The 20,009-nt window shown below is 42.8% G+C and overlaps 3 pseudogenes; all 3 read left to right on the forward strand.

The window, feature by feature from the left end:
* Positions 1 to 4,480: 4,480 nt before the first annotated feature.
* Positions 4,481 to 6,139, forward strand: LOC144273287 (olfactory receptor 6X1-like; annotated as a pseudogene).
* Positions 6,140 to 12,263: 6,124 nt separating this feature from the next.
* On the forward strand, positions 12,264 to 13,015 carry LOC144273288 (olfactory receptor 6X1-like; annotated as a pseudogene).
* Positions 13,016 to 17,612: 4,597 nt separating this feature from the next.
* LOC144273289 (olfactory receptor 6M1-like) lies at positions 17,613 to 19,723 on the forward strand (annotated as a pseudogene).
* Positions 19,724 to 20,009: the final 286 nt, after the last annotated feature.

Genomic DNA, 20,009 nt, shown 5'->3' on the forward strand with positions numbered 1-20,009 from the left:
AGGTTGTGGCATAAAAAGACTGATCAAACTCCCATTGAGGTCAGTGGAAGAACTCCCTTTGACTTTACTGGGGGTTGGAGTGGGCTTTTTTCTGCTGAAATATTATAGCAGTAAATCATTCCCTCCCCAACCTGAGCTGGCTCAAATTGAGTTCAAGGGGTATGAAATTAAGATTCTTAGATGCAAGGTCTTGGAAGCACAAATGGAGTCGTAAGTGAGTTCTCACTCCCTCTTACTGAGTGACATGCCTGGGGGAGTGGGTTAAGTCAGTGGTTCTCAAAGCCGGTCTGCCGCTTGTTCAGGGAAAGCCCCTGGTGGTTTGTTTACCTGCCTCGTCCACAGGTTTGGCCGATTGCGGCTCCCACTGGCCGCGGTTCGCCGCTCCAGGCCAATGGAGGCTGCAGGAGGCGGCGTGGGCCAAGGGACATGCATTCCCTGAACAAGCGGCAGACCGGCTTTGAGAACCACTGGGTTAAGTAACAATCTAGCACAATAGGACAAGTTACGGCATAAGATACACTTCACAGAGTCATGGATTATAAGGCTAGAAGTGATCATCTTGTGACCTCCTCTATAACCCAGGCCAAAGAACCTCACCCAGTAATCTCAGCAGGAAGCCCATAACTTCTTTTTGGTTTAGGGCCGAGTCATTTAGAAAACATCTAGTTCTGACTTCAAGCGATGGCGAATCTACCCCAGGCCACTGTAGGTGGTTCCAAGGGGTAAGTACTCTCACTGTTACAACTTTGCACCCTAATTCTAACCTGAATTTGTCTAGCTTCACCTGCCACTTGCTGGCACTCATTAGGCCTTTTTCTATTAGATTATCGACCCCAGAAATAGCTTCCCCATGTTGGCAGTTGTAGCCCATGATGAATTCACCTCTTAACCTTCTCCTGGATAAACTAAATCCCTTGAGCTGCTTTAGTCTCTTAATACAAGGCACATTTTCCAGACACCAGATCATTCTCGTGGCTCTTTTCTGAACCTTTTCCATTTTTTCAACGTACTCGTTGAGCTGCAGACCCCAGAAGTGGGCACAATCTTGTAGCTGGGGGTCTCAATAACATTCATAGTAATGGTGGCAGAATCAGCCATTTAGAGGTATATGGGCCCCCTGATGGGCCAACCATTCCTCACATTGGGCGGTACATTGTAACGTTCCCTTACAGAACCACAAGGATTTATTGGAACGATGTAATTGCCAACTCCAGCACACATAGGCAGGACTGAACTTCCTGCGCACATACGACCCCCACCGCAACCTCAAATACAACAACATAACCACATACAAGGCAACAGCTTAACACACAAATTGAGTTGCAGCACCGTTCACTGGTGGAAGTGCTTTCTTGTGCTAAGCACTACAATATAGCTCTTCACCTCAATGGGAATATTTGCAGTATAAAGTACTACTTAGTCAGTAAAAGTGTGGAAGATTCTGACCTTTGAAGCATGAATGTGAGTTTTGATGAAGTGGTATTGAAATATTTGGTCTCTCTGCTAACGCAGTTTTAGGGCTATTGGGTTTATGTTTCATTGTTGTTTTTCTCATATCTTACTACATTTGTGGTTTTTAGCTGAGATGTCAAAACTGTCTAATATAGTTGAACACCCAACTCCAATTACGAGTGGGAATTGGTCAGCCCCATATCCTAGGCTGCTATGAAATTCTTATCTTTGTTCCACTTGGAAAAGAACAGAGTATTTTAAGAATGACACTTGACAAACCAAGGGATAGATTATGATCTTTGTTTGTTTCACTTCAGCGTCCAATGTCCATTGACCTGAAGTGGGTATTCCTTGAAAATCCCAGGTTTAGTATCACTGTACTGCAGTAGCAGTTCTGTTCTCTTTCGCAGACCCACCCGTGGAATGAGGTATTGCTCAATCAGAGTAGGAGTGTCAGAACCCGCTCCCAACAGTTCTGCACCTTGCGTCTCCTTCAGGCCTTCCATGCATGTTCTGTTGATGAAAAGTGGGAAATCTGAGGCATTGTGAACATTTTAAAATATTGAAATGCAGATCAGTTCTTGAACTACACTGATAGCTATTTGTTTAAGGACACACAGGTTGTAATAAAACACAACCTAAAGGAAGGATCATCCAGTGGTTAGGTCCAGGTGCTAGTCTAGGTCTTGGGAGGTAGAGGTACAATTCTCTGTTCCCCCACAGACTTCATGGGTGACTTTAGGCATGTCACTTAGCTTCTCTGCCTGTAAAAGGGGGATGGCAACACTTCTCCACCTCACAGGAGGGCAGAGAGGTTAAATATATTACACATTGTTTAGTGATTTGAGATCCACAGCTGAAAAGAGCTGTTTACGAGTTAGGGATTCTTATTAAAGATTTTCTTCTTAGGAAGGAAGTTTGTGGCAGCCTTTCACATCATATGGCTTTAGTCTATTATGTTCTCTCCACATATCTGAATTTCTTCTTGCTCACTTCAATTAAAAAAAAAGTCTTCAAGTTACTATTGAGATGTTTTGTAGGGTTACATACTCTCCCAAGAGGAGTGGTGGATATCCCCATAACTGGAGATATTTAAAAATGAGGGGACAAAGTCCTGAATGGATCAGTAATGGAAAGGAATAGAATAGAGATTACCAGAGTGGAATAGGACAGACAGGTGTATATGTGATAATCCTGCACTGACCCCTAGTGCTTTTGCTTGAAATGACCTTTTCATTTTCAGTAGCATTTCAACTAAGGCCTCTGATTCAATGCTACTCTTACACTCAGTTTTTGCATGGTGATGTCTGGGTTGCCTCTCACTGTGTGTCTAGCACAGTAATACACAGCCGTGTCTTCTGCTCTCAGGCTGCGGAGTTGCAGGTACATGGTGCTGATGGAGTTATCAGTGGTGATGGAGAATCTGTCTTTAAAGGACTGGGAGTAGACGGTAGCACCATCTTCAGGGTCAATTCTTCCAACCCATGCCAGTCCTTTCCCAGGAGTCTGCTGGAGCCAGCTCATATAATAGCTAGTGAGCGTGAACCCTGAAGTTTTACACGATATCTTGAGAGAATCTCCGGGCTTCTTAATTTCTGCCCCAGACTGGACCAGCTGAACCTGTGACTGGCCACCTAGAGGGAAGGTACAATGAATATTGACATATCTGGACTCATCCCCGTCATCCTGGTAACCCTCAGCCACCTTCCCATCCTCTACATGCTCCCCTTACCTTGGAAAGTGGACATTAAGCAAAGATAAATAAAAAAAACCCTCATATTTGTTACTCTCCGCAAGAAAACAGAGCACTAGTATTCTCCGTTGTAAAAGCAGGTGACTGCTGTGCTTTTTGGATGTGACCAATCCAGAGAAGAAAAGACATTGACTTTTAAAGAGGAAGCTCCCCCACTGACTTTGCATAAGCACTCAATGCATACAGCAGCAGGGGATATAAAAGTGTGAAGATACTGAGAAAAATATTTGTTCCTTGACTAGCACAATGGGATTCTTACCTAGCTGGGGCTTTTAGGTGCTACACAACTTGTTTTCAACACTGAGTCTCTTCATTGACTTCAGAGAGCTTTGGGTTAGACCTTAAAGGGTGAACAGAAGTTTGCAATAACTTTTGTGTTCAGCAGAGTTAACAGTAGGAGTGAAATTCTCCCAGATGTAGAGAGCCAGAACAAGATCAATGTACTTCTGACCATAAGAACATAACATACTTCTAAACAATGAGAGAATGGTGGACTTAATTGCTTATGAATGACTAACAATTAAAATGCTGATGTTATTGAAGTACTTCCCAAGGGTAATGCTTTGGGAACTCTAGGGATTGAATCCTGCATAAACTTAAAATCATCAGACAATAATTATTTCTAGTGAGGGAATAATTATGTGGGGCTTGATCCAATGCTTTCTGAAATCTATGGGAGTCTTTTTGTTGACTTCAATTGACTTTGGATCAGGCCCTAAAATAGGATATAATAAGCAAGTCTTAACTTCTACTCCAACTAGTTTCAGATCTATGAAACACATCACTTACTCAGATTAGAGAGATTGGATTTGTTTCAGGATCTTCTCTATCTGCTAATTTTGAGAAAGAAATGATGGTGACACGCAATATCTTTCCATAAAATTTTCTTGCACTTAATACGATTTGAAAAGAAGAATAAAGAATGACAGGGCTCAGAGTGCAAATGGAGTGGATTTCATTAAGAAACTCACCTTGTAAACTTCTAGCAACACAACACAGAAATTAGAAATATTTAATTTAGAAAATGCTCCGCTGTATTTTGATCCCTTTCAAACTTACTTCTGTTGATTTGTGGTTAAAGAAAATAATATCCACTGCACTTGTGACGGCACTGCCAATGAACACCCAAGTATCAGTGTTACTGTGTTGAAATTCCTACTATAACATTCCTACTTCCTTAGAAGAAAATAGTTTATATACAGCAGTGATGGGACATAAAAGAAGGTGGATAGATCAGATTCAGATCTTGTGGGGTTTTCCCCATTTGCTGCAAAAATGTGGAGATACCAGCTTCACCTTATGAATCAGTCACTGACCATTGGAGGAGGTAAGTCAAAGCTTTAGTGATATTGTAGCAACATGATTATCTATCTATCTATCCCTCCTTTTGTGGTCCTCACTGTGATAGCATCAAAATGATAACTATATTTTTCAAATGTATACCATATGACCGAATATTTTTCCTGATCAATATTGTTCCTGGACGTGTTGGTATAGGAAAAGACAAACATCAGAAGAGATGAAGTTAAATGAAAAATATTATTATACTTCTAACCAGAAAGGAATTCAGGATCATCCTATACAAACTCCAGAAAAAATATAGTGTAAAATATTCTTAATTTTTAGTTAAGTCTAACTGGAGCTTTTGTGGCTATGTTATCCAGTGAATTTATCCCTCCATTCAGACAGATAGATATTGGTTTTTTTCTGTATTCTTTATGGCCACCGCTCTATGTGATCTCTATCTAATTCTAACCCGTTCATCTGTATGTCTACATTGAGATAAAAGACCCATAGCACTGAGTCTCAGACCTGGGTCAGCTGACTCTGGCTCCTGGGACTAGCCTGCAGGGCTCTAAAATTGCTGTGTAGATGGTCAGTCTCAGGCTGGAGCCCAGGCTATGAAACCTGTGTATCAGCTGCGAGTCTCTTAAGCGAGACAAGTAATCAACCTATTTTTCTTAATTCTTATAAACATAGGTGTGGAGAATGGGTCACCCGTAAAAGAGTTCGTCCTGCTGGGCTTCCCAAGTCTTCAGAGGCGGCATATGGTCTTATTTGTCATCATCTTCTTCATATACCTTCTCACTCTAGCAGGGAAGCCTCATCATTGTAATTGTGAGGGCTGACCAGCATCTCCAGGCCCCGATGTCTTTCTTCCTGAGCAAAATTTCCTTCCTGGAGATCTGGTACACCACTGCCATTGTACCCAAATGTTGGAGATGTTCCTGGTGGACAGAATGACCATCTGTGTTTATTGCTGCCTGGTGCAGTCATTCTTCCACTTTTTCCTGGCCTCACTGAGTTCCTGATTCTATTAGCCATGTCCTTTGACCGCTATATCACTGTATGCAAACCCCTGCACTACAGCACCATCATGACCAAGAAAGTCTGCTTTCTTTTGGCCCTGGGAGCCTGGGCATTGAGTTTCTTGGTTATCTTCTCCTAGGCTGCTTTGCTCCTGCAGTTGCCGTTCTGTACCGAGAACATCGTCGACCATTTTTACTGTGACATTGGGCCCTTCTTGAAACTGGCCTGTGCAGACACAAGTGTCATTGAGTTCCTTGGCTACCCGGGGTCCATCACCATTATACCAACCAGCCTCCTCTGCAGTGTGGTGTCATACACCTACATCATCACTACCATACTCCACATCCACTCCACCAGTGCACACCAGAAACGTTTTCCACCTGCACGTCCCATCTCACTGTGGTCTCCTTACTGTACAGAGCCGTTATCTTAATGTATTTGAAGCCCATGGCCCACTCCTCCCTCAGTCTCAACAAGGCCGTGTCTGTCCTCAACACTGTCCTAACCCCCTTGCTGAACCCCTTCATATATCCCATAAGGAACAAAGAGGTGAAAACAGCCTTGAGGAAAGCTATGAGCAAGAGAAAGACTAGGTCAGAATGTCTATGGTTCCTGGGAGGGTAAAGAAATTAGATCATTTCCTGGTTTTCCCACAGACTGTTGACCTTCACCGAAAACAAGGTGTGTTTTCACATTGACATTCATAGTTCCAATGGAGACAAGGTAAATGTAGTTTTTAATCTCATTATTATTAGTTAAGGTAGAAAGCAGGTGGAAGGAAGGGATTGACTTTGATGAGCTACATCAAGGCTAAACTACCTATGCCCTGTCTCCACTAGGATCTTACACCAAGTTATCCTTCCCATTAGGAGAAAACACTTAGTTTCACAGTGAAGACAAAGCCATGACAAAGGAGAGATTTTCAAAGGCCAGGACAGGAGCTGGGCATGCAACTCCCATTGACTTATAATGGGAATTGGTCACTGCAATGCCCTTTATGCTTTTGAAAATCTCCACATAAGGATCTGAGTCCACTGAAGTCCATGATGGTCTCACCATTGATTTCAGAAGATTTTTAGATCCAGCTCTCTTGGGAAGAATTGGAAGGAAGGGTCATCTGGTAGGATGTGATACAGAAGAAATGGTTTAAATTTCTAGCTCCATCATGGATTTAGAGATGTCCCTTAAATTGGGATTTTCAAATGAGCATATGGTAATTTACTCTGTGTGTGTATACAGTGGCCAGTATAAAGGCACTGTGATCTCAGTACGGTCCTTGAGGTGCTACTGGACTGCAATTAATAGCAATGAAGGGCTTGAGTCAAGCCTCATTGAAATCAACAGGAGTCTTTCAATGGCACATAATAGCCTAGTCTCCTATGGGCTGTAATACTCAGGTCTCATTTTGGTGGTTGGGGTATTGTGTGAGTGCTGAGTGGCTGTGGAGGTGGTATAGGTGTGAGCCTTATACTCTATCTAAATGGCTTGCCAGTGAGGAAAGCAGCTGGATTTTTAAACATGAAGCTCACCCACAGACTTTGCAATCTGCTTGTCAGGTAACTATAAAGGGTTTAGAAGGGCTGAGAGAAATACACTTGACCCTTTTATAGTGAGGAAAAAGTGTGCATGGATTGGTCTATGTGGAATGTCCCCAGAAGCACTGAGAGAGTCTTTCCTACTGTAAACCTCTGAGCCAGGTTTTCAGAGGGTGCAGATCAGAAAAGGGGCTACGTTGGTTTACAGCAACTGGGGATAACAGTACCGAGCATTTCAGTTGTGGTGTTGGACCCATTCTAAAAGTGGCCTAGGCTGACACCTCCAGAATAGAGTTCATGAATTTTAGAGTAACCATCATTCTTCAGGGCAACTCATTCACATTGACATCTTACATTGTTAGAGAGACCAGGTGGGTGAAGTAATATCTTTAATTGGACCAACTTCTGTTAGTGAGCAAGACAAGCTTTCGAGCTATACAAAAGCTCTTCTTCAGGTCCCATAAAAGTTAGTCCAAAAATATTTCCTTACCCACCATGTCTCTCTGATATCCTGGGACCAACAAGGCTACAACAACACTGAATACATCTTACATCTTTATAACGTTTACTTTCATTCAGATCCCTTCCACAAGTGGCAAAAAACTGGAATTTTCTACTTGTGTGACTCATCAGAAGGTGGACAATATATTTCACAGAGCAGTGATCTTTATGTACATGAGATCCTCAACCCAAACCAACCTAATAGACTTTTAGCCAGGTTAACAAACCTTGTGCATGGGGGGAAGCAATGGACATGATATATCTTGACTATAGTGAGGCTTTAGATATTCTCTCACATGATCTTCTCATAAACTAGGGGAATATAGCGTCAATAAACCTTCTATATTGTGGGTGCCCAACTGGTTGGGAAACCGTATTCAGAGAGTAGTTATCAGTAGTTCACAGTCACCCTGGAAGAGCATCATATTGAGTGGGGTCCCACAGGGCTCTGTCCTGGGTCCAGTTCTATTCAATGTCTTCATCAATGATTTAGATAATGGCATAGAGAGCACACTTATAACTTTTGTGGATTGCACCAGTCTGGGAGGGGTTGCAAGTGCTTTGGAGGACAGGATTTGAAATCAAAATGATCTTGACAAACTGGAGAAATGGCCTGAAATAAACAGAATGCCATTCAAAAAGGACAAATGCAAAGTACTCCACTTAGGAAGGAATAATCAAATGGGAAATGACTACCTAGGAAGGAGTACTACAGAAAAGGATCGGGGGTTTATAGTGGATCACAAACTAATTATGACTCAAGAATGTAACACTGTTGCAAAAAAAAAGTGAACATTATTCTGGGTGTGGCAAGGCGATGACTCACTGGTGTGGCGCCTCCTGCTGGTTGTCCTGGGGAATTAGCTCTTCCAGCCTGGAGCGCCCTCTGCAGGCCAGTGTCTCGCCTGCCGCTGGCCCCCGAGTCCCTCCTGGACCCCGGTGCCCCTTTACGTCAGGATTCTGCCCCCAGCAGTAACCCACAATCTGGGTCTCCCCACCCAGGGGAACCCCCACCCCTCTATCCCCACCTTCCCTCAGTGGCTACTGCCAGTCATCATCTAGCCCCCGCTCACTGGGGCAGACTGCAGTCTGTAAACCACTCATCATCGGCAAGGGGGTAGGACCAGCTGCCTCTGCCGAACCCCAGGCTGCCCCTCTGCAGCCCCAGTACCTTTCCTGGCCTTTAGCAAGGCCTCAGCCTGGGGGTTTCCCAGGCTGGAGCTCCCCAGATCCTCTGGCCTTCCCCCAGCCCTGCTCACTCTAGGTGCCCTGCTCAGCTCCCAGGCAGGCAGGTCCTTCTCTCTCAGAAGCTAGAAAGAGACTCTTTCTGCCTGAGCTCCTGGCTCACAGCCCTTTCATTGGGCCCGCTGTGGCCTGACTGGGGCATGGCCCCAGCTGTGGCTGCCCTCCCAATCTAGCCTTTTCTCTCAGCCCCAGCCCTCCCCCAAGGCGGGCTTTAACCCTTTCAGGGCCGGAGCGGGCGACCACCCCGCTACACTGGGATGTATTAGCCAAAGTGTTGTAAGCAAGAAATGAGCAGCAATTCTTCCACTCCACCCAGCACTAATGAGGTTTCCACTGGAGAATTGTGTCTGGTTCTGGGCACCACACTTTGGGAAAGATATGGACAAATTGGAGAAAGACCACTGGAGAGCAGCAAAAATGATTATAGGTCTAGAAAACCTGACCTATGAGGAAAGATTAAAAAAAATATTGTTTGTTTAGTCTGGAGAAGGCTGAGATAGGATATAACAGTCTTCAAGTACATAAAGGGTTATTATAAAGAGGAGGGTGATAAATTGTTCTTGTCCTGTCCTCAGTGGATAAGGAGAAGTAATGGCCTTAAATTGCAGCAAGGGAGATTTAGGTTAGACATTAGCAAGTGAAACTCCAACACTAGTTTGCAACTCCTTGTTAAGAGGAACTGTAGGGAGTTGGAGAAACTGGACTCCCGGTGGGACATAGGCGGAAACAAAACAGTAACTCCCCACAAATGATATTTGATTTTAGTCAAAAAACAATGCTGGAAACAAATAAAAAAGTTTAGTTTCACCCAAAAATGATTACTTCAAGGAAAGGATGATAACAGAAGTATGAAAGGTTGAAATCTCTGAACCTTTACTTTTGATATGAATATAATACTAATTCTAAAGGTCAGTAGAAAAGAGAGGTGAACATCCTTGTGCTCAGTGATCTATAGATTGGCATGGTTAAACTCACTGAACCTTGTAAAACATTGAGTTTTTTGAAGGATAGCGAAGTTGAGTTTCAGTGGAATACAGTTCTACTTCTACAGAACTGAGCATTGCAGTTTCGAAAATGTTTTTATATTAGATCAGGTGACATTCTTCACCAACTTCTGTTCCCTTCTGCAAGACAAAGGTTAGTTTTTGGAATTTCCAATGTTTATCCCAGTTCCTGGAATGTGTTGGTACATATCTTCCTGGTGATAACTCATGAATGGTTTTGTTCTGTAGCGTGTGTCAGATTGTCAAAGGCAGCCAGGGAAACTGGGCACTGGTTAAAAGTCAAAGGCAGCTGGGCAATGAATATAGGGGATGAGGATGCTGTCTGCTGTAGGGGATATTTCCATCACTCTCTTACAGCGGAGAAGTAGCTCTGCTATATTTATGGTTGAGATTCGCTTACTGTTAAATAACCCTTTGTCCTGAGTGCTCAGAATTCCAATTGCCTACTCAGATTCTGCTGAGAATTGCCATGTCCTGGGTAGGGTTAATGGTCTATATTTGGCAGTAATTTATGTGCGGGTTTCCCGAATCAATGGGCCCCCAGAATATACCATGTGACATCAAAACTCTACTGTTGTCGTAACTCTGTTGCTCACATCTTGGGCTCAGATTATGGCTCTGATCTGCCACAGACAATACCAACACACTCAGGGCTGATCTCTGCTGGGTCCAGAGAAAGTAACCTTATTGGGAGTAGGCTGACAAGCAGGAGAACATGGGCATCAGGACTAGGCCATCTTTGCTTACTCGAGAGTTTTCAGACAGCCTTGCATCAGTGTAACTGGCTCCAAGAGACAGATCGTGCCAGTTTAACCCTGTGTTTTCTGTCTTTGGGTCCAGACCGCAGCAGCATTCTGAGAATGCAGCTTGTGCTTGCTGCCTACTTCAGCTCAGGTCCTCTTTTTGTAAGATTTGGCGTATGACCAAAGCTTCTGGTTTAAGGGCCAATCCTTCACAGTGCTCTAAAGTGCATATAAATAGTCAGATTGCTTTGCAAACTGCAACATTTAATGTGGTCCAGGGTTAGTGTGTGTCGACTGAGGTCATTTAGGCCGAGAGTCCGTCAGATACAGACCCCAAATTAGGAGCTGACTTTAATATTCCAATAGCTCCAAAACCCATGTGCATAGGGATAATGGCTTGAAAATTGGGATGCCACTAGCCATCTGGTGTAGAGTTTGTGATGCAAATTGGAGGTCGCTTGATTAAGGGGTTCCACAACACTCCCACTGTAAAATGATCTGCCTCTATCGCTTTTAGATGGGAATAACCCTTTTTGTTGCTGACATGGGAAATCTAAGATTTGATCTACATAAAACTGACATCACTTATCTGCCCCTTGGTCCCAAGCTGAACTAAGGGGCAGTTTACAAATCGTTCAAAACTTATTGCACTCTAAAAGCTTTAGCACCTCTGCTTAGACACAGCTTCCATCTCTGAGCTCTATTTTTCCTCAGGCACTCCTTGACAAGTGACAGTAATATACTCGGAGTCTTATACTCATGTGGGAAGTCAGCGGAACAGGCATGGCTCCCTTGAATACGAGGGCCAAAACGCAGGTTCCTGAGATGCCATCAGACCTGCATGCTGACAAACAGTTGGTATATATGGGGCAGTTTACCTGGGTTCTTTTCTAAAAGTGGGAGAGTTGCAAGATTCCACCCAAGATGTGAAAGAGTAAGGGTCTGTCTACTCAGCAACTAGACACCTGTGGCTGGTGCATGCCAACCGACTTGGGATTGCGGGGCTCGGCTGCTGGGCTGTTTCATTGCTGTGTTGACTTCCGGGCTTGGGCCGCAGCCCAAACTCTAGGATCCTCCCACCTCGTGGGGTCCTAGAGCCCGGGGTCCAGTCCGAGCCTGGAAGTGTAACGATATGGGTGACAGCAGGGTGAAGCCCTTGTTCATTTACTTATTTCATATTTCTTTTCCTGATGAGGATTTTTCTTTCTCCAAAGAACAACAAAATACCAAAATATTTCTTGTAGGAATTGAAGGCTGCCCTCTTGAAGGCACAAATTAGGGTACAAGTTAATTTCTCCCTTATTCTGGTGCACCTGCATTGAAAATTAGTGGAATTATCACAAGTTTGAATGGATCTAGTAGACTACATTTATTTATCCTTACAACTGTACCAAAAAGAAAAGTTGGGATATCCCTAGGAATTCATCAGAGAAGATTAGCAAAGAATATTATGAAATAACTAAATTGAGACTAATACTTTGTAGTAAAATCTAAAATGTTTCTTAATTTCTTATTCCCATTAGAGAGAGAGAGAGAGAGAGAGAGAGAGAGAGAATATGGGCAATGGTACAACGATCAGAGTTCATTCTCTTGGGATTTCCCAATCTTCATGGAATGCAGATGGTGTTCTTTGGTGTCATTTTATTCATGTATCTCTTACCTCTTGTGGGGAACAGCCTCATCATCACAGTTGTGAGTTGATCAAAAACTTCACACTCTGATGTATTTCTTCCTCTGTAAGCTGTCCTTGTTGGAGATCTGGAGCATGACCCTTGTGGTCCCAAAGATGCTGGACAACCTACTCTCGGACAGAACCACCATCTGTTTTTCTCCATTTCTCCCTGAGCAAAAGGGAGTAGGTCATCCTGACGTCCATGTCTTTCGACCACTATTTGGCCATATGCCGACCATTGCATCATGCCACCATCATGACTAGCAGAGTCTGTCTCCATTTGGCATTGCTGGGTTGGCTTGGAGGAATTGTGCTCATCTTCTTCCATTCACTGCCAATGTGGATCCTGCCGTTCTTCAGGGACAATCGAGTTGACCATTTCTATTGTGACCTTGGGCCACTTCTGAAACTGGCTTGTGTTGACACATCCATCATAGATTTCACAGGTTTTATAACAACTGTCATACTGCAGGGCAGTGCATTTCTTTTTACGTTGACATCACACATACATCTTTATCATATCCACTATCATCCAGATCCCTTCCTCCACTGACCAAAAAAAGGCTTTTTCTACTTGTGCTATTCATCTGGCAGTGGTTAATATATTTTATGGGGCACTGATATTTATGTATATGAGACCTTCAACTCATTCTTCCTTTAAGATAAACAAGGTGGTCTCCTTATTCAACACAGTCCTAGTTCCAGTTTTAGACTCTTTCATCTATACCATCCAAAACAAAGAGTTCAAAGAGTCCCTGAGCAAAATGATAAACAGGAAAAAGAAATTCCTACACATGTAGGATTCTCTGGGCTGTGAGAACTAAAATTTAAACCCAAACACAATAAGCGAGGTTTCCCTATTGTTCTGAGCGAGGCTAAGGATCAGATGAAGGTGGAATTTTAATTTATACCTTCTGAAGATTTGGATCTGTGGATTGTGTTCACCATGATAATATCTTGCAGATTTTAGCAGTGTTTTTAATCCATTGATTTGGATTTTCATTTTATATACCTGAAGGGATATACTTGTGACTTTGGCCTCAAATAAATTCAGAGCTTCTAGTATCATTATTTTTAAAAAAATGATAAAAATGCATTTTGGATCTAAAATGTCAAAGACTGGGGTAATGTATTTGTAGATAGAAATTAGAATATGTACAAAGTTGGTTATATAAAACATGACATTTTTAGTGTGCTCCCTGCATGTATTTTTACAGCTGCATTTACTAAGTTTATGAACAATTATTCTTTTTCACTTCTTTTACCCCGTAGTCTTTGTAATATTTTTCAGCATGTCCTGAAGGTGATAAAAACACAACATGAACAAAAGTTGAGGTTTCTAAACTGCCTAAGGGGGCTAGACATGCACATCCCTTTGAAGGGTACTTGGGCTTTGGTGCCTAACTCCCTTAGGCTTACCTGAAAATCCAAACTTTAGTGATTTATATATCTGTATTAAATATTATATAAACCAATGTTTTGTACTCTTCATATTACTATATTGTTAAGTTTGGAATATTAGAAATAAGACTATAAATAATTCCTTTATTTCTTGGTCTTGTTCTATACATTTTAAAACATTGTTGTCTTTAAATTTCCAAAAAAAAAAAATTACATATTACTCTATGCACATTTGAGTTAGGTTGATTTAAAAAAATAGTTCTCTCATTGCAATGAAAAAGCATGATTTTTATCGGCACACAATTCAGGTTAAACTGTGTTAAATTACCATTCAAATTCCATCGTGCTATTTGAGTTTGGAAGTTTTCAGGTTTTCAATACCCAAGAAACTTAAAAAAAAATGCTGCAGGAAATTTCAAAACATGCAGAATCAGTCCATTTTCAAACTGCAAAGTCGTGTTTCAAATTTTGGCAAAACATTCGTTTTTTCCAGCCATTGCTGGTAGTTCCTCATTGATTTGTGTGAATTTAGTCGTTAATGACAGATTTCACCAAGCAGAATTATAGTTTAGTTACATACTAATAGAAACGTAAGTGCAGTCACTATATTATACAGTGTTAGAATTTACAAATTGTCTTGTATAGCATAATTAGTGCTGTTAGTTTGAGATTTTGAACCCCACCCCAAAGCAGATTTGAACATGCAATCACCAGATTTTAAATTCTCGGGCTGAGTGTCAGTCAGGTAAAATCTAAAGCAGAAAACTCCTGTAAACACTTGTATATGTGAGTGACTTGATGGCTGTGCTTCTCCTAGTCCTTTCACTGGGATTATTTATGTGCTCAAAGCACTCCTCTGCACAAGGGTTTACACTACTGGGAACTGCATTCTATGATTTCTGTGGATGATTGTCTTGTTTTGTCTAAGTAATTATGTAAATGCATTTTGGGGAGTTTTGACTAATACCAAATGCTATTCACCAAGAATTGAGAATGGGATTTTCCAGTGACCTTAAGGGAGATAAATAGGGTCAGATTTCTAAAGCTAAGGGCCTAAAATGCAGCTCGGCACCTAGTGGGGTTTTAAAAAGTGCTTAGATGCTGAACTCTCCTCGATTTAAATGATGTTAGGTGCCAGATTCACAAAAATTGGCACCGATGTCCAACTTTTAGGCATCATGGGTGTGACGGTGCCCACCATAAGGCTTTATGAATGTAAATATGACATAACTGGAATATGTTCTATGATACATATGCCATATAACATATCTCTGTAAAGGTTATGATCTACTGAATCTATTCATCCTATTTGTATGCAAGTACCATTTTTGTATTCGAAGTTATGAATATTGGCTGGGTATTGGCTTGATTTTTAAGTAACCTTTGTAAAGCATTTGGTCAGTTTCTTGAGAAAGGAATGTGCAAATCAAGAAGGACTTAAACTACAATGGATCTTGGAAGGCTCCAATCCATGTAAGAAGTCTACTTGAGGACGTTCAAGATAGCATATGACCCATGGCTGCTACCTGGTAAGAAACTGTGACTCATGCATGGACATGTGACTTGCCCAGGTGACTCCAGAACTCCATCTTGGAGCTGGACTTTGCATAGGCGAGAGGAGGGGTTCTCCACCCACAAGAGAAAGTCTGTTTAAGCCCATGGGAGACCCCTCCATTTTGTCTTCAGCTGGCTAAGGAGATAGCCTCTCCACCCCCAAGGATACCTGAAAGAAACTGGAACAAAGGACAGTAACTACAGGGGGTGTGAGTGCTTGCTGGACCCAGACTAGAAGGAGTCTAGTCTGTAAAAGAGAGCTTACTGGAACTGGTGAGGTTTTTATCTCTGTTTAGTTTGATTAGACATAAATTTGTGTGTTTTATTTTATTTTGCTTTGTTCTGTCTGTTACTACTTGGAACCACTGAAATCCTACTTTCTGTATTTAATAAAATTGCTTTTTACTTATTAATTAACCCAGAGTCTGTATTAATATTGGGGGGGGGGGACAGCTGTGCATATCTCTCTATCAGTGTTATAGAGGGCGAACAATTTATGAGTTTACCCTGTATACACTTTATATAGGATAAAACAGATTTATTTAGGGTTTCGACCCCATTGGGAGTTGGGCATCTGAGTGGCTAGTGGCTAGCGGTTCTGGCTCAAACCAGGCAGGGCACTGAAATCCTAAGCTGCCAGGGCAGGAAAGCAGGAGCAGAAGTAGTCTTGGCACATCGGGTGGCAGCTCCCAGGGGGTTTCTGTGATCCAAACCCAGACCCAGGTCTGAACCATGTCCCCTAACATCTGTAGGCTTAACTGAAAGCAGCTAACAGAAGTATTCCTGTCCTTGATACTCAGATGGCCAACTCCCAATGGGGTCCAAACCCTAAATAAATCCGTTTTACCCTGTATAAAGTGGATAAAGGGTAAACTCATAAATTGTTCACCCTCTAGAACACTGATAGAGTTCCACTGGTGGACATGCAAAAATATCTGCTGCAGTCCCGACAAAGCTAGGTTCCTCAGTGCCCCCATTTACACCCAAGGCCTGGAGGAATTCCCTAACTAGGCACCCCATCATCTATCTCACCTGTGGGCCCCCGATCCAGTAGGCATAGTTAGTATACTTCCCTGGGAGACCCAAGTTCCAATCCCTCCTTTGCTGGATTTGGGGCGGGAACTTGAAACCAGGTCTTCCACACTCTAGGTAAATGACCCAAAGAAAAGCCCATTGGGTATTCTGGATTGATGCTGTTTCAATCTCTTGTTGAAGCTTTTCCACTTTGTGTAAACGATTAAATATTCATTGGGTAGGGACCTGAACTTGTATTTCCCTCATACAAGACGGTTCTTCCTCACATGCTCAGCGTCTAACTGGTCGCCATATGCGTGAAATTTCCCCCCAAGTCAGTCTGGCAGTGATCTATTCACCTTCCTCGGAAGCATGTGAATGCACCACAGTCCCTCCTAGTCTCTGCCCATGGCATAGAATAGTGCAGTCGCCTTTGGTCTAATTTTGGCTGTTGGGTTTAGGGTGCGGGTCCCTCTCACAGGTGCCTAACTCTCCCACTGTAATGCACAGGGAGTCAAGCAAGTAAATCTCTTTAGGGCCCTGATATCTCAACGTCCTATTAATGTCAATGGGATTTAGGCATCTAATACATTTGAGGATCTGGGGCTGGGTGTCTAATACAGAGCTGTAAACTCCATGGGTACCAGGGTGCCTAGGAGTTAGCCATGCCTACGTCCCCTTTGAGAATCTAGGCCTAGGTGTTCTTGAAAAGCCCACCTTTTGGGATGCTGCAGAGCTGGGAACCCTGGGAGTCCTGGCTCAAGCTTGGTTTAGGGTGCGGGTACCTCTCACAGGTGCCTAACTCTCCCACTGCAATGCACAGGGAGTCAAGCAGGTAAATCTCTTTAGGGCCCTGATATCTCAAAGTCCTATTAATGTCAATGGGATTTAGGCAGCTAATACATTTGAGGATCTGGGGCTGGGTGTCTAATACAGAGGTGTAAATTCCATGGGTACCAGGGTGCCTAGGAGTTAGCCATGCCTACGTCCCCTTTGAGAATCAAGGCCTAGGTGCTCTTGAAAAGTCCCGGGATGCTGCAGAGCTGGGAACCCTGGGAGTCCTGGCTCAAGCTTGGGCTCTCAGGACTTCTAGGTTCCCTCCTTCATGGCAGGGAACCTGGCAGCCCACAAACCCCTATCTTGAATCAGGGATGTCAGGGCCTCCAGGCGTCTGGCTTCTCACCAGCCGACCAGCCAGAGCTCTGGGCAGCTCGGGCAGTCTTGTCAATTCCATTTAGAAAAAATTGTTCTGATATTTAAAAGTGAACATTTCGGACTCTCTTTCCTCCCCCCGCCATCTTTCACCATCTTTCTTTTTGCCCCTGAGTCTGCATTTACCAATTAATGTATTAATGAGCATTTGGTCCCACTGGTGTTTGACTATTGCTGGGATCGTGGACTATAGACTTGGAATTCATGACCCAAGTTATGATAAAAGCAGTTGTGTCACACTCTGAGGCTGGAGATGCTGATGAAAAAACAGTAGTCAAGCTTCTGTGAGTAAGAAAGGAAATAACTGTGTGGAATCTATGTTATTGTCTTTGCCATCATATTACACTTCTTCTATATATAAACTGGAGTATCAATAGGACTTTACCCAGAGAATATCTTTAGTAATGGAGAATGCCTTATATAGTATGGTGACAGATTTCGGAGGGGTAGCCATGTTCGTCTGTATCAGTAAAAACAACGAGGAGTCTTTGGGGCACCTTAGAAACTAACAAATTTATTTGGGCATAAGGTGTGTGGGCTAAGACCCACTTCATCAGATGCATGGAGTGGAAAATACAGTAGGCAGGTTTAAATATACAGGACATGAAAAGATAGGAGTTGCCTTACCAAGGTGGGGGGCAGTGCTAACGAGGCCAATTCAATCAGGGTGGATGTGGCCCATTCCCAGCAGTTGACGAGAAGGTCTGAGTATCAACAGAGGGAAAATTATTTTTTGTAGTGACCCAGCCACTCCCAGTCTTTATTCAGGCCTAATTTGATGGTGTCAAGTCTGCAAATTAATTCCGGTTCTGCAGTTTCTCGTTGAAGTCTGTTTTTGAAGTTTTTTTTTTTGTTGAAGAATGGCCAATTTTAAGCCTCTTTTCAACTTTCCCTTATGGTACTTGTTGACTGTCGGTCTCGTGCCAGTATTTAGCCTTAGATGGAGTTTACCACCAGCTTTGGACTGCATTCCCAAGCAACCAGACTCCAAGAAGACCCGGTCCCGGCATGCCGGGGGCCACTACCGGCCTCACACAGTCCACAGGTGTTCGGATCCCCCCCATTTACCTCTTAATGGTTTCACACCCTCTTGACTGGGGTCTTCTTTCTATATGCTGTAGAGGGCTATATTACTCTTGGCCAAATAACAGGCTCATTTGGAATTATTTCATCAAAGATTATTAATCCATCTCAGATCATTATTACATTAAGAAAAGCAACACCAAAGAAAGTAAGCACACAAATCCCATTGAATTTCAGGGAGAGTTGGACAACTCCCTTTTACTGCTTTATAATTGAAATGGGATTTTTTCAAATAAGAAGTTGTGATGATTGTATCTTCCTTCTCTTCTTTATGCAGCTGAGTGAGAAATGAAGCCATAGAAACTGAGAACCAAACCAGAGTGAAGGAATTCATCATAGTAGGATTTCCAGGCAATTCCAGATTGAAAATCCTGGTCTTCCTACTTCTTCTGGTGATCTACACGCTGACGCTTATGGGGACCATTGGGATCATAGCCTTGGTGTGGAGCGATATCCGCCTCCACACTCCAATGTACTGGTTTCTCTGCAACTTGTCCATCTTGGAGATATGGTTCACCATGGCCATCCTTCCCAAAACAATGATGAATCTTATGTCGGCACATCAAGCTATTTCTTTCAATGGGTGTTTCATCCAAACCTATTTCTATTTCTTCCTTAGGACCTCAGAGTATATCCTGGTAGCCGTGATGTCCTTTGGATACATAGCTATTTGTAAGCTGTTGCATTACCCCATCATCATGAACGGGAAGTTGACTCTCTAGTTGATTATTGGCACTTGGTTGGCAGCCTTTATATCAGTTCTCTGCCCAACCATTCTGGTGTCCCGCTTGCCATTCTGTGGCCTCAATGACATTAACCATTTCTTCTGTGACATAAGACCCATTTTGAAACTGGCTTGTACAGACATACACCTCATTGAATGGATGAGCTCCCTATACACTTCCACTGTGGTGCTTAGCTCTTTGCTCTTAACAACAGTGACCTACATGTATATCATCACCACCATCTTACACATCCCATCCACCACCGGTCAGCAAAAGGCATTTTCCACCTGCGCAGCTCACATTGCAGTGGCGTCCATCTTCTACAGCTGTTCCATTTTTATGTATATATTACCCCAAAAGACCCACTCGTCAGGGTTGTACAAAGCAGCAGCCATTCTTCACACAGTGGTCACCCCTTTGCTAAACCCATTCATATATCACCTCGGGAATGAGAAAGTAAGAGATGTCTTCAAAGACATGCTCAGGCAGGGATGGGTGGTTCGCTTCAAAAGAGTCTGAAAAACTTTACATTGTGATTCACAATTTGCAAAGATCAAGGAATGAAATGGAGGTCAAAGAAGGAGTCATGGGCAAAATATGCAGATGTATCAAAATGACTTAGGATCCTAAGTTCCATTTTAAAAGTGATTTAGGGCCAGATTTTTAAATAAATATGGCATCTGAAGATGCATATACATGCCTGGTGGGACTTTCAAAAGGATTTCAGTGTGAAAATCCCATTAGGTGCCTATCTGCACCTTTATGCATACAAATACTTGAAAAAAATCTGTCCCTTTAGACAATT

The sequence above is a fragment of the Eretmochelys imbricata genome, chromosome 13 (assembly GCF_965152235.1).
Source record: "Eretmochelys imbricata isolate rEreImb1 chromosome 13, rEreImb1.hap1, whole genome shotgun sequence".
Classification (NCBI taxonomy): Eukaryota; Metazoa; Chordata; order Testudines; family Cheloniidae; genus Eretmochelys; species Eretmochelys imbricata.